Here is a 5,701-nt window from a genome sequence, read left to right as displayed (position 1 = left end):
AGATGGCACTATTCTAAAGCAGGTATTGTCATTTGTGGGAAATCTTGGGTATAATTATATGTGGCTTTTTCTGAAAAATTTCAGTTACCAACAAAGTTATTTCTGGTTTCGGGGTGCTGTTAATTTGACAGAGACACTTTTCGCCACCAACTTTAAATCTTGGCCTAAAAAGAAACAAACAGAAATTTGCGATCGTGTTGATCAGCTACAACTACTGGTCAATGTCTGGTGGATGGCATCAAATCATTTCGTTTTCAATTCCCTTAATTATTTTCATGTGTGTGGTGGATACCTCATGCTTAGGACATGATTTATTTGCAGTATTGTGGCTAATGACTTGGCCAGTTTACATAAAACGTGGTCACTGTTGAAAAGCACTTCACTACAATGAGTGAATAGAAGCCATTCACATCAGGATTAGGAAGTGACTCTCACATGCCACAATGTTCTGTTTAAAGCAGATGGCCGACGAACTGGGTGGTTCAGCCTACACAAATTGGTGTCTCTGAGGCGCTTGACCAAGTAGTAGGAAGGAAATCGAAAACCCAATTGATAGTGATGTTTGGCAATTGTGCATTAAACTAAAGAATGGCTGAGCTGATTTGTGCTCCAAAAAATTCGTCATAATGAAGATTGGCTACCTCAAGTTTTCAAACTACAAGAATATGTCTCTGTAAGAAGCTCCTTGTTTCGGATGAGAGTCTGAAAGCAAAGCATCACTAACTTGTTTGCATTATGCTGACCCTATACTTCATTTTGGAACATTGAGTCGCTGTGGACCCTTAGGTTTGAAAGTAAACATCCTATTTAAGAACCGTGCAAGGAAAAACGGCACAATTTTTGGGAATCTTTGTAAAAACCTTGCCGAAAGGCACCAGATGCTGCAGTCCTATCTAGCTTGTGGGCCAGTTATTTCCTCCTAAAATTCAATCTGTCAGTGGAAACACATATTAAGCAATACCCAGTTAGATAATACAAAAAATACAGACTGCCAATAAGGGCAGCTAACGGTGTCACTCCAAGTACTTCAGAGGTATCAGGAGTTGTTTAAAAGCGAACCAAATATACCAATGGCCTTGTTGTTGTTGAGAACCACAACAGCGTGGGTATATCTTTGGCAAAATATCACTGCGACTCATTAGTCCAACCGATGTCACTTTGTGCTGCATTGTATGAATCTGTTGCTTTTGTCTGACCTTGGAGTTCCACTCTCGCAAAACTATGATCCGAAGTATGGGTGTGTTATGCTGACAGTCTGTTGGATTACTATACCATTCAGTGTATAAAGTGGCAGGCATTTCTTGGTGTAATTCACATCATTGTGTTTTTTTCTAATTCAGACACAGAGCAGCTACAACAAGAAATTCAAAAGAGTTCTCACAGAATAGGATGTCAACCAAAAACGTCAAGCTGTGGTCAATCATCTTTGTTTTGTGGGGGTGTTCAGAAGACACAGATCTTGCGTAGAGAGGTACCAGATTCTTCAGGACTTCTTTCATTCCCTATATACAGTGGCGCCAAACTACAATGGGACTTTCAAACAAGAGGGGTAGACAAAAAAAATGCTGCCATAAAAACATGTTTGGGCTCATTATTTCACCATTATGATCCTTAAATTTGTAAGCGTTTGTAGAAAAACTCATAAGAGAGAAATAATTTACATACGCTGGTTCCATGTATAGTTAAAAGTTATTATAAAAGTCCTACAGAATTTTTTACAAATTTTAAAAAATGGTTTCACAGAAAAGGCTTAAGCTAGCCCCAGACTAACAGGCATGTTTGAGCTGTTTTAAATGAAATCAACTTGCACTGACATACAGTATCTTAAAATATGCCATTTTTTGTCTTATTGTTTTTTCTAAGGCATGTTTCTAAAATCTGGCTGAGCCCTGTCTGTGAAGCCAGGCCGTATAGTCTATTAAGTGTATACAACTTTTCACTTTGTTTCTCTGTATTTTTCAAAGCATCTAAGAGGCCAAGTGGATGAAATGCCAATTGAGATCACATTCACCCCATTACCACCACACGACTCACTATCTGAACAGCCATCCATTTCTTACACTCCTTCAAATTCTGATTGGCTCAGTATGTTCCAGATTCCTTGGGAACGCATGCCTGCAGCCCTCTTACATGCAGCATCCAATAAGGAGAAGGCTCCACTTGGACCGAGGAGAGAGTTTGTAAGAAATGTTGTGACAGCCATGAGAGAACTTTGCCCAAACCCAAACTTAGCTGACTGTGGGGAAGTAGCAAAACAAATTTTTTCTAAACATTCTTTAACATTTGGAGACTTTTCAGAGGAAGGGGAACAACTGGGAAAAGGCTATAGTTCACTTCAAAGACAGTTGAAAACCAGAGTAGAACATGTTAATAGAGACAATGTAGCACACAGGATACGTCTACCCAAAAATAAAACACAGCAGAACAAGAACTGAACAGCTGCACAGTCAAAAAAGTTAGATGTAAAGTTGATAGTTATGGATGCATTAATTGGCAACCTACCTCCATGCCTGATGGAGAGACCACAGAATCTCTTGAAATGAAGAGAAAGGTTCTATTAGAAAAGTTTCAGTCTGGGAGGCCCACATTCTACTGAATTGTCTGATGTGGACAACCTAATGCAAGAGACTTACATTTATCAGCGACAAATGATTAATTCATGTCCTCCTCCAGCCATTAGTGACATAGAAGTTGAGTGGCCATATTTATTCACTAAAAGAGGCCTATGCAATCATTTTGAAATCCTCACAGGGATTGACATAAGCAGTCGCCTCAGTGAATGCCTGATTGGCAAAAGCAAAAGGATTGTGAACTACTTTCAAAAACAGACATTAAAAATGGAATGCAGAGGTCCAGGCTCCCTAAAGAAATTGAAGCCACACCAGCAAACTAACTACCCAGACTGCCATAGCAGCCATCCTAACTGACAATGAAATACTTCAAAGAAAAAGAAAACTCTCTCTTCAATTTTAGTAGATGTAAGTAATTATGACATCAGCCCTACTAGTACCCCATTAAAATAATCAATGGAGTCCTGGTTTTCATAGATTATGGCTTAAAATAATACTAGTTATACTAGGCATCTAAGTCATATTTGATAAACATGCCTTAAAAACTCCATTACTGTGTGTACAGTATCTTAGACAAAACATGCACTGACATATTTTAAAATATGGCCGTGCAAGTTGCTTTCAGTTAAGACATGTCTTTTAGTCTTGTATATATAATGGGCAGTAAATCAGTTTATATATATATAGATATATAATATATATATATATCTATTTATCTAGTATATATACATATATATATATATTTTCGGGATACTTACGTTCGTATGTGGCACAAATAGATCTTTCTAAACCAACATTATGGAGAGGTAAATAAAAAAAAATGTTTACACTTTTGTGTAAGACTATTCCTCTTATTAATGCACACATTAGTTATTTAATAATTAAATAAAACTATTAAACTAAACTTTTTAAAGGAACAACACAACACAGAAGTTTTTGGCTGAGTAATCTTTATTTTTATGTTGTTGTAATTCAAGGAAACCTCCACCACAGATGTCATAGAGACTCGTTGCAAACCCGACCAGCCACACCAAGGCTCATCATGCTTGGTAAGGCATAAAATATATAATAAACAACCTATATGTTTCTTTGCAGTTTTTTAATGTTGGACTTTTCATATTTCAGGAGATAAACTTCTAACTTCATCTAAGTGGATGGTCAGCATTGAGGGGAACGTGACACATTGCATTGAAAGAGAAGCTAGATTTTGCTTCGGCGGGCACTCTCTGCGCTTTTGGTTGTCTTTTATGTTTTTAAATAGGGAGTAACGCAGGAGTCAGCCGTGCCACACTGAGCTAATTCAAAGGTAAGTTTTAAAAATTATTATGTCCAATCATGGTTTTATTTAAGGAATGGCTAGTACAAATACACACGGGAACAAACTACTGTTTTGAAATTTTTTTGCCATTATGGTTTGTTGTTGTGTACTTGGTTCTCATAATACATGTTGTTATTTTTTGTTTAACTAACTGATAAAATTCTAAAATTGATGTTGTCTGATTTGAGGATTAGGTTCTTTGTGAGGATTAATCCTGAGGGGACAAAGTGTGCGGCAAAATCTTGAACTATCCGCAAAACTGGCCCAACACGTTACAGTTACAAGAAGGAGACAAAATCGTTGAATCCACATGTCATAAATTTTTGCAGAGGCCTCGTACCCGGACTTTTGAATGGAAACCATCTAATTAAGTAAGGCAAAAGCAGTATTTATAAAGACTTTCAATTATTAAAGAGACATAACCTGGTAATTTAATTTTGTTGTTGATTATACAGGTTGGAAACCAACATGTGGTCAAGTATATTTGGGTGGTATATATTTTTATTGTTTTGTTTTGTTTTTTGGTTATAATTCGATCTTGTGGTGATGTGATTTAATTATTTTGCCAGTTATGTGGGAAAATATGCCAGCTAATTGCTAGGAATGCAATAAAATGAACTGCTTGTTAATTTTTATTTATTTTAATTACTTATTTGGGTATGTGGGTGTGTGTGTGTGTGTGTGTGTGTGTGTGTGTGTGTGTGTGTGTGTGTATGTGTGTGTGTGTGTGGTGTGTGTGTGTGTTGTGAGTTGGTGTGTGATATTGATAAAGGAGGGAAAACATTATTTCTGTTTGGTTAGAATTTTATTGTAATATTGATTTCTTTAATTTGCGTTTTGTATTGAAAATATGCTTGATGAAGTAAGTTTATCTAAAATACACTGGTATTGTTGTTTATTTATTTTACTTTTGTGTTATATTGTTAAGGAAATAAGAACGCTTGTATTTTGTTTATCATTTTTACTGAGGTTGTAAGATGTTATTTAGCTAATTCTATAAAAATTTGGGTTGTTTTGTTTTGCTTTTGTTTTCATTTTAGTATATGGGTATGATTGGTTGTATTGTGGTGATATATTTTTGTTTTGGGTTTCATGTAATTTTGTTTTCCCAAAGTAATAAAATATATGTGTATGAACATTTTATATGCTTTCTCTTTTTAAAAAGAAATAAGGAAGATGTAGTCCTTCTGGTTTTACCACAAATATTTTATAAATTATAACAGGTAAAAAAAAAAAACATTTCTCTGCACATATTATACTGAGTGGTTTTGTCATTTACAGTAAATAACTTCCAACACTCCTGCCCGTTATTCACTGCAATTCTTTATTTACACAGTAAAATACGCAAACACTTTTACCAAGTTAGTCCACAGTAATGGTTCAGTTACAGTAAACTACTGGCACAACTGGGTTGCCAGGTTAGTCACCGTAATGGTTCAGTTACAGTTAAAATACTGGAAACACGGATTTAATATTTTTTGATAACAAGCAAAATAAGGTTAGCTCCTTACATCAGATGTACGGAAACTGCAAAATTCATACTCTGCCAGCAGGAGATGCTTTAAAAGCGGGAGAAACAGAGGTTTCCCCAGTAACTGACCCTGTACACAAAGCAGCGCTGAGCTCACAAACGCTACTTTATCAGGCCCATATAGCATTAGCAAGATGAAATGAAAATGACATCAAAAAAAAAACTTTAATACACTATTAAAGATAGTCTTCCTCAGAAATACCGTGACAGTGCAGGATGTGTTCCATGTTTATTCAATGCAGCGTTTTGGAAACGATGTGAAACTGTCCTATATATACGCTC

At 36.0% G+C, this 5,701-nt stretch overlaps 1 pseudogene; it reads left to right on the top strand.

Annotated features, from left to right (window-relative positions):
- Positions 1-1,680: 1,680 nt before the first annotated feature.
- Positions 1,681-5,701, top strand: part of LOC122141137 — a 36,492-nt pseudogene continuing 32,471 nt past the window's right edge.

This window comes from Cyprinus carpio, chromosome B20, assembly GCF_018340385.1.
Source record: "Cyprinus carpio isolate SPL01 chromosome B20, ASM1834038v1, whole genome shotgun sequence".
NCBI classification, from domain to species: Eukaryota; Metazoa; Chordata; class Actinopteri; order Cypriniformes; family Cyprinidae; genus Cyprinus; species Cyprinus carpio.
This window is presented reverse-complemented; position numbering and strand designations above follow the sequence as displayed.